Here is a 10308-nt window from a genome sequence, read left to right as displayed (position 1 = left end):
TTACCGTTGGGATCGGAGTCGACTCGCGCGATCAGGAGTCGACTCGCCTGTTGCAGGAGTCGGCTCGTGCTTTACTGGAGACGACTCGGCCACTGTTCCAAATTTGAATTAAAGTGCATGCCTTGACTGGGAGTCGACTCGACTTAACCCGGAGTCGACTCGCCAACATCTGGAGCTGACTTGGCATTTTCGGAGTCGGCTCATCCCATAAATTCAGAGGACATTCTTTCTGATTTTCTTCCTCGAGTCGACTCGGATTCTCTTGGAGTCGACTCGGCTCTCAGAGCCCGAAAACTGATCCTCTGCATTTTTGGCTTGTCTGGTCTTGGAGTCGACTCAAACTGTTCCGGGGTCGACTCGGCTCTCAGTTTCCGAAACACAGCCTTCTGCCATCTTGGTGGAGCGCTGCCTTGGAGTCGACTCGAGCTGTCTGGGAGTCGACTCGAATCTCAGAGTCCGAAAACAGCTCTCTGACTTTTTCCTTGTGTACCACTGAGAGTCGGCTCGCGCTTTCTTTGGAGTCGACCTGCCAACCATCGGAGTCAACTCGCGTTCCACAGGAGTCGACTCGAATCTCAGGGTCGAAAATCGCTCTCTGACTTTTCTGCCTGTTACACCCTGGAGTCGACTCGTCAAGCATTGGAGTCGACTCGAATTCCTCAGGAGTCGACTCGAAGACTATTCTTTTGAATTTTTCCTTTGATTTTACTTCTCCAATTTGAATCCTTTGAACTTTAAACTTGGGACAATAAATTGTAGCTTTCATCCAACTTTTCTTGAGAGCTTTGGAGGCCTTCTTGTGTTCTTCCAACTTGCTATGTTCCTTGCAAAATAAATATCTTTCTCCTTGCAACATAAACATTAGTATCTATACTTCAAGGTTTTGTGATCATCAAAATCAATCTATGAGTCAATCTTTGGGTCATCACAAGCATATAGAGCGGCGCTTCCACCTCATACGCGACTATGTTGAGAAGAAGTATGTCGAGGTGCAGAGAGTAGACTCCGCGGACAACGTGGCAGACCCGTTCACTAAGCAGCTAAGTCAACAAAAGACTGAAGCCCACCTTGAGAAGATGGGACTAAGATATATGACTGATTGGCTTTAGTGCAAGTGGGAGATTGTTAGATGTATGCCCTAGAAGCCAATTTTAGCTGATATATTATTAATTATGGGACATAATTTGTACTTGACTTTATTATTATTGAATAAATGAAAGGCGTCTTTTTCATTCATGTTGTTATTGTGTCTATGAATCGTCCAAGAAATTAATAAGATGATGATGCATATTCTCAAGAGTTGAGAATTTGAGTCATGTATCATTAGTGATTAATTTCTAAACACTCCTGATCGATGGATCATCACGAGGACGGTGATCGATCCGACGAGATCAGTGCACACATTACTTTTTCTGTGGATGGACGAGACTCAAGTCCACGGTGTAGGGACACTGAAGTAATAGTGCAGGTGCTTGTTAGAGAACAAGGGTACTGAGCGTGACCAATACAAGAAGTCACTTGGATGTCTATCCACTCATCAGTGACTTGCTTGATGTTGCAGTAGTGTGACTGGTCCTTTGACCTACGATGCTTCGGCTACTCACAGTGAGGTTATTGTAGTTTGACTGCACACATACATGGTCTCTAGCCATATGGGTCAATGCAGTGTAGATTGGCTACAGTAGGTTCACTATAGGAGTAGGGTATGCACCTATAAGGAATCTATCGACCTTGATAGATAAGGAGAGATCCTATGTGATTTATAAGACTGAGTTCGTAAGACCTCGGCCGGGGCAGTATACACAGTGGAGAAAGAGTTTTCCACTCTCGAACTTAAGTCGAATAAATCTTCACATACGACAGACGATGGGGTTTGACGAGTTGTCCATGACCTCCGTCCTGTAGGGATCCACGATAGTAGGACTTCTAAGACATCTGAAGAAAGGAATAGAATGAATTCTATTCCCTATGCTTCGGCAGTAGGATCGATTATGTATGCTATGCTATGTACCAGGCCTGATGTTGCTTTTGCCTTAGGCATAACAAGTAGATTCCAGGCTGATACAGGAGAGGATCATTGGATAGTTGTGAAAAATATTCTTAAGTACTTGAGAAGGACTAAAGATATTTTTCTAGTTTATGGAGGATCTGAGTTGAAACTAGAAGGATTTTCTGATTCTAGTTTTTAGTCAGATCCAGATGATAGCAAGTCCACTTCAGGGTATGTCTTTACCCTAAATGGTGGTACAGTGAGCTAGAAGAGTTCAAGCAGCAAACTGTAGCTGACTCAACTACAGAGGCAGAATACATTGCTGTAAGTGAAGCCGCTAAGGAAGCTGTCTGGATGAAGAAGTTCATCTCTGAGTTAGGAGTAGTTCCTGAGATTGCTGGACCAGTCCCAGTTTATTGTGATAACACTGGAACTGTTGCTCAAGCGAAGGAACCAAGGTCTCATCACAAATCTAAGCACATTCTAAGACGCTTCCACCTCGTTCGAGAGATCGTTGAGAGACAAGACATAGTAATTGAACGAGTAGACACAAAGAACAACCTAGCAAACCCGTTCACTAAAGCTCTACCACAACAGCAATTCGATCGCCACCTCGATTGTATGGGGATGAAATATAAGGGCGATTGGCTTTAGTGCAAGTAGGATATTGAAAGAGTAAATGCCCTACAAGCCAATCGCAATATGTATTGCGAAGGATTTTCTTTTAATTTTCCAAATCATGTACATGACATTTAAATATGAATAAAGGCATTGTGTTTTATCATATGCTATTAATTATATTTGTGATAAATTTCTTAGATTCGGGCAATGGTTTTGAGGCTATGATGAGATTATACTAGTGAGACCTAAAATCCTAAAACCCTAATCTTAAATATTTTCAGTCATTGGTACATTGAGTCGGGGATCAATGTTTACCGGAAAGACTGGCACATCTTATGTATGCTCGATGCAGAGGGTGATTGATCTCACAATCACTTGTGTGGAGACACTAATACAAAGATGTGAGTGCTCATTAGAGAAATGAGTTCACTGAATTGACCTACAAAGAGAAATCATATGAAGTCTTACTTACATATCAAAAGATGATTCTCTTAGTGGAAGTTGTGCAACTGATTCTTTGACCTGAGATCACCATAGTATTTTGTGCACATAAGTTGGGTACGAGGTATTCTGGATATGGTGGATTGTGTACGAAGATTATGAGTAGGTCAACAAGGAATTAATCACTTCTAGTAAGAGAAGATCGTATCCTATGTATTCTAATCATATGATAATTTAGGAAGTCTTTGATCAAAGCACAACGAAAATTAGAAAGAGTTTCTAATGTTTCATTATTCGAATTATCATTAGAAGATTGAGAAATATATGAATATAAAATTAAGTTTGACATATATTCATACTCATATATATATTCGAGATGCAATTTGATTAAAGGATGGAATTGCACGGTAACTTGCCACTGAAGGGTATTTTTGGTATTTCAACCAAATTTCATATTTTTCGGGTAGACATGACACGTTGCTAGACGTCAATCTTGTCTTATAGGTTTGATCGAATTAAAGAGTTTAATTCGATCACTAATTAGAAAGAATTCTAATTGTTAAGTTTGGGTTCGCACAGTTTGGACTTAAATCGATTAGAAGAGTTCTAATCAAGTTGGGTCAACTCGCACTCACACCTATTGCTGGCTAAGTATGGAACCCAATGGGTCACACACAAAAAAACTTATCAAGGATCCAATTGGGTTAGATCATGTTTGCAAGATAAACATCCTAGCAGGTGTTGCAAACCTTAGCTCCTGATTCGAATTAGATTCGAATCTGATTCGAATTAGATTCGAATCTGATTCGAATTAGATTCGAATCTGATTCTTACTTGATCTAATTTAATTAGCTCATATTCTAATATGGGTTAGCCAAGAGTTGGCACCTAATTGGCTTGGTTTGAGTCTAATTGGATTAGATTTGATAAATCATTCATTTTTGACCGTTGGATCAACATTGGATGAAGAGATGGATCAAATGGATGGCGCCATGAATTGGAGCCATTGGATTTTCATCATAGGATGATGGTAGATCATGATGACATGATGGATATCATTGAGAGGCGTGGTGATGAAAAATACATGAAGGAAAGAGAGAGAATACGTGAAGATTAAATGGATAAGGATGAACCATTTATTTGATTTTATCCATTCTCTCTCTCCTCTCTTCATCACGCCTAAGGTGAATGTGGCACCCTCTTTCATGGCCTTTGGATCATCATCAAGGCTTGATCAATGGTTGGAAATGGCTCCTACATTTCATGCGTGAGAAGAAAGAAAATAAGTGAAGAGTACGGCGCAAAGAATGAAGAGACGTATCGTAAATACGTCTCTTGGATGGATAAGGATAAATCCTTATTTGATACGCCTCCCTCTCTCTCTTGCTTGCGCCCCATTCCAGATATGCCTCCTCTCTTGTTGGCACCCTCTTATCACACCCTTTGATGCATGAAGGGATGGCTAGGATGCATCCCTTCACATCTATAAATGGGGAGCCATTCTACCGTATTCTTTATTCCAACTCCACCGCATTCTCTCTCCCTTATCCCTTCTTTCTTACAAGCCTTTGTCTCTTTCTAGCATTGCTTCTAGAGTGTCCTAAGCCAAGACAAGGAGGTCTTCTTTAAGACAAAAATATTAGAAGTGATTTAGAAAGGTGAAAGAAAAATAAGAGAGGAGAGAAAGCAAACCAATTTAAATCCTTTGGAAGGATTCAGCATTAAGGATCAAAAATCTTTGGAGCTAAAGTCTTGATCGAGTTTCCATGTGGATCATTATTGGAGGGCGGACACTTGGACGCCTCATGGAGATTCTACAAACTTGGATTTAGCATTACAGGTATTCTTCTATTTCAGTATTTATATTTATATTGTTTGATTGTTACCATTAAGGTGTTCTAGGCTTTATAAGAGTTTCATGTCAATAGATTTTATTAAAAAAATTTAAAATCCCTAGCTTCCGCTGCCCATTATGACATAATAAAACCCTTCACGTTTAACATTTGCAATTCGTTGTAGGAGCTTCAGGTCAGTGAGAGATTTGAAGATAACGAAAGATTCCTGAATATTGGAGATGGAAGATCAGTTCCAGTTCTAGCTTTAGGAACTCTCAAATTAGTTTTCAATTCTCATGTAATTGTCTTAAGTGATTGTCATTTTTGTCTGACATTTCTATTGAATATTATTTCTGTAGGCCTTTTAGCCAAGAATAGTTATGAATTTTCAATAAAGAAGAGTTATTGTGAGATCATTATGAATGGTATTACTATAATGAATAGACAATTGAGTAATGACATTTACATATTATCACAATCTGTTAATATAATATACACGTCAAGTAAGCGTACTAAAATAGATAGTGTCTCCGATATCTACCTTTGGCATTGTAGGCTAAGTCACATTAACAAGATAAAGATAAACAGCTTAGCTCAAGAGGGTATCCTCAATGTTAATGATTGAGAATCATTGACCACCTGCACATCCTGTCTTCTTGAAAAGATGACCAAGTCACCTTTTACTAGAAAAGGTGAACGAGCCATTGATATATTGAGCCTTGTACGTTTTTATGTATGTGGGCCAATGAGCACAAAAGCCAGAGGTGGATATTCTTATTTCATTACGTTTACAAACGATTTATCTAGGTATAAGTATGTCTATCTTATGAGACATAAGTCTGAATCGTTTGAAATGTTCAAACTATTTCGTAATGAAGTAGAGAAACAAACTGGGAAGAGTATTAAAACTCTTCGATCAGATCGAGGAGGTGAATACCTCACCAGTGAGTTTATGACATATCTAGGAGAGTATAGAATCCTCTCTTAGTGGACTTCTTCTGGTACACCTCAATATAATGGAGTGTCAGAAAGGAGGAATCGAACTTTGTTAGACATGGTTCGATCCATGATGGGGTATGCTAGTCTACCAATATCCTTCTGGGGATATGTGCTCGAAACAGTTTCCTATATTCTTAATAAAGTTTTGAGTAAGTCTGTGACTAAAATACCACATGAGATGTGGACAGGACGTAAACCGGTACTCACTCACCTTAGGATTTGGGAGTGTCCGGCCTATGTCAAACGTTTGAAAGCAGACAAACTCGAAACTAGGTCTGATAGATATTTCTTTGTCGGCTATCCAAAAAAAACTAAGGGTTATTATTTCTATCTTGCTGAAGAACAAAAGTTATTCGCCTGCAATAGAGTTATCTTCTTGAAGAAGGAATTTCTTGGAGAAGGAACTAATGGCTCTAATGTTGAACTTGAAGAAATTCAACATATAGAAGAACCGACACCACCTACTAAACCATTAGAACCTGATTTGATTAGATCAAGCCCTGAACCCATTATAGAAACATCCTTAAGGCGATCTACTAATAAGTGCTAAATAATATACAAATTTATCTATTTTACATAGCACTTATTATTATTGTTATGCACATATTTTAAATATTAACAGCAGAAAATGTGTTTTCCCTCGTCATTGCATTTTAATAAATTATTAGAGGTAATTCAAGTTTGATTTAATTTTCTATATTAATTTAGTCTAATGTGTGTGCAGGTCGAGTCATCCCATTCACGAACTAGTCTCAATCTGTTCCATGTGTGGACTACTTTCTCCCACATGTGCATGAAGCTACCCATTCCTTTGTCCACGTCATATTTCCCGTGTGCACCAAGCTTTCCAACTTAGCAAAACAAAGGCCTCTCCCATTTTCTCCACGTGTCCAAACTTCCTTTATTTTAGATTCAGAACAAAGCCCTTCCAACCTACCCGAGTGGACCCCAACCACTTTTCTAAAAAAGGAAGAAGAAATATAAATAATAAAAAAATTCACATATCCTACTCATTCCCGTATTCATCTTCCATGTCAATTTCTTTTATCTTCTCCTCCCCTGTTTTGGAACAAGCCGCATGATCATCCTTTCCGCATCCAATCCAGCGCCCAAAGATTTTATCCCAGCTCACGAATCATTTCTTTCCCCTGTTCCACGTCCTCCCCTCCCCCGCCTTCGCGATTCAAAGCTCAAACCTCCAGCCATCCCGAGCTTCACGGATCTTCTCCGCATCCTCCCAGCGTATTCCCAGCCCAGCCATACCCTTGATCGCCCCCGGATCACGTTAAATAAAGAATCAGAACCCCTGTTTCAAGATCCTCTCCGCTTCACCGAGCCTCATCTTCGCCCAGATTCATTCCAAGAAGAAATCCTTTCTCCTTCCCAGTGCTGAAACAGGGGAGACCTTCTTCCCAAATCAGCCAGCCGGTGACTTCTTTCCTTCCCAGCACACCGAAGCAAATCGTCCCGGATTCCTCCCATTCAACCGCACCAGAGCATCCCGTGATCACCCTCATCCTCCCAGATTTCTTGCTCCAGACTTGATTTCCTCCCAGCCGATCACGTCCAAAAAAAATGGAATCCCCTGTTTCAAGATCAGATCGCGTCCCAGCACATCTGCAGCCTTCCTCTCGGCCGCATCCTCTGTGCATCTCAGCGTGATCAATTGTTATTCACGTTCCACCAAATCCAGATCCTTTTCCGCATTGAAGAAGCATCGGATCACGTCCCCTGCCCGCAAGGATCCAGCCTCCAGCTCTTCTTCGCGATCAACAAATCAGCTACCGGATCAACACCTTCCGTCTCTGCTCCCATCTGCAAAGCCAAGATCCAGTTTTTTTTTCCCCATATGAATTAACTTCATATCCCCCGGATCCAGTCACCCAGCTGGAGCAAATCAGCTCTGCGGAGAATTGAATTTATTTTGAATGAAATCGTGAGGAAAAAGGGGGCTATAAAAAGGCCACGGTTTGAAGAACAGAGGAGGCTCTGTTTCGGTGAAGAAGAAGAAGAAGAAAGCCGAGAGAAAGAAATAAAAAAAGAAGAGAGAGGGGAGGAGAGAGAATAGTTTGTGATATATTGGGAATAATGGGAGGTGAAGGCTTTCATTTGAAGATGGAAGGACATCCGGCCACCATGCGCGGCTGAACACCTAGTCTAGGGCTGGATGAAGCCCTAGCAATGTATCAGGGCATTGTAGTTCTTATTTTCTTTATTATTTTGGAGCTTGTTTAAATTCTTATCTTCAATGAAATATCTTTTTATGATGTTTAAACTTTGAGCATGCCATTTACTATTCATGTTTGCTAAAGTAGTCTAAGATGATCCATGCCTAGGAAGATGAGGTGTGCTGCATCCTAGATTAGCATACTTAGGTAGACACTTCATGCTATACCAAAGATGGATTTTTCTAACACTCTTTATGTTTTTATTTTAAAAGGCTTGTAGCCAAAATTGCATGCCTCTCCAAAAGATAAAAATCAAGAACACAATCCTTGATGCAATGCTATGTGGTGGATTCCAAACCCTAGATCTATTTACTCTGATAAATTTCAATCCGTACTCATAGTCTAATTTAGTTAAATCAAGTTAGCAAATTCTTCTTTTTGATTTATTTTTAAAAGAAAAATAACCTATTCTTCAATCCCTGTGGACCGACACCCGTAATCACTATCCTACAGGATACGTGCTATTGCGTGGTTTATTTTCAAAATTGAAAGAACCGATCAATTTTTGGCACCGTTGCCGGGGATTGCTAGCATAGTTATTTTTCTTATTAAAAAAAAAATTTATTTAAATATTAAAAAAAAATTTCTTTAAAATTTTTTTTTTCTATTATTGTTACTTTTCTTATCTTCTTTTTCTCCCTTACTAATTTTTATTTATTTTTTTTATATATTATTTGATCAGGAATCGAGGAAAAAATCTGGGATGATCAAAAAGAGAACTGCTGGAAAAGGAATGCTGTAGAGGTTTGCCTAAAAAAAAATTAATTAAATTGCTGGGGAAATTCCCTTTGGTAACCTCTAAACCTTTCTTATTTGAATTAAGTATTAGCTTGAAATTTTGTGGTGATTGTTTGATTTTAATTTCAGCAAAAGTGTGAATGCATGTTTGATACACATACACAAATTAATCCGCACATAGTAAGGGCAATCACCCCAACAAGATAAGAGCCGGATTTCATCACCGGACTCTTGCCCAACTTAGGTGAACTCAATCTCACATAGTGTCACTTTAATTAAAATCAATTAGACGTTGGCTCCTAGGGACATTCGAGCTCAATAAGATGAAGATCACCGAAAGTTGCACCAATTTCGCTCTGTGGCTTAGTTGATGTCTAGGCAAGCTTTGTCCCTATAAGGGAGACAGTTCATCTGTTCGAGGCAAGTGGGTTTTAAGTGGGACCTTTGCGAACGCATCGTGACCCCTCCACTTACCTGGGAGCTTACCTGGTCAACTCGGTTCATTAGACCGGATTGGAGGCTTAGGTGCCCTCTTCAAACCAGTTAGGAGCTGTCTAGTGATTTTAGGACAAAGACTAGGATTGATATGCTTTTCTCTTTTATTGCATGCTTGATTGATCGAGTACTAGTGTATGCACGGTAGTCGTTCTAGAGTACAAAACCTATTACCTTTTGACCCTGAATAGAACGAACCCTTAGGAACATTCGAGCTAAGATCAAAACATTAGGATCATCTCCACCTCTTAAGATGGCTGAAGAACAACCCAAACTCCTGAGGGAGTACTTTACTCCCACTATTTACACTTTCCCATCTTGCATTCGATTACCTGAGGTAGCAGCTGTACAATATGAAATAAAATCTAGTGTGATCCAAATGCTCCCATCTTTTTATGGGCTCACCAACGAAGACCCATACAAACATTTAGATGAATTTCTTGAGATTTGCACCACTGTCAAGATTCAGAACTTCACTGATGATGCCCTGAAACTTAGGCTATTCCCCTTCTCCCTTAAAGATAGAGCCAAACAATGGCTGAATTCTTTAGAAGCTAACTCAATTCGTTCTTGGGATCAAATGCAACAAGAATTCCTTAAAAAAATACTTTCCTATAGGAAGAACGAACCAGTTTAGACGTGCCATTACAAGCTTCTCCCAAACCGAGGGAGAAGAATTTCATGAAACTTGGGAGAGATTTCGGGACCTAATCCGTAAATGCCCTCATCATCAAATACCTAAGTGGCAGCTAGTGCAATGTTTTTATGACGGTTTGACTGAACGAAACCGTCAGATGATCGATGCTGCATGCGGGGGGGACTTTCATGCTTCGAAATGAGCATGAAGCATGGCAACTATTTGAAAATCTTAATGAAAACTCCCTCCACCATGCTTCATGTTCTCGTCAAGCACCCCCGAATTTTCAAAGAAAAGGGGCCATTTGTGAAATAAGTCATTCTA

General features: G+C 39.8%; 1 non-coding gene across 1 annotated transcript; it reads right to left on the bottom strand.

Annotated features, from left to right (window-relative positions):
• Window positions 1-9977: 9977 nt before the first annotated feature.
• Window positions 9978-10083, bottom strand: LOC120108785. Its single transcript, XR_005509993.1, has one exon. It is a non-coding gene; the product is annotated as a small nucleolar RNA R71 (small nucleolar RNA).
• Between the last annotated feature and the right edge of the window lie 225 nt (window positions 10084-10308).

This window comes from Phoenix dactylifera, unplaced genomic scaffold (assembly GCF_009389715.1).
Source record: "Phoenix dactylifera cultivar Barhee BC4 unplaced genomic scaffold, palm_55x_up_171113_PBpolish2nd_filt_p 001555F, whole genome shotgun sequence".
Classification (NCBI taxonomy): Eukaryota; Viridiplantae; Streptophyta; class Magnoliopsida; order Arecales; family Arecaceae; genus Phoenix; species Phoenix dactylifera.
This window is presented reverse-complemented; position numbering and strand designations above follow the sequence as displayed.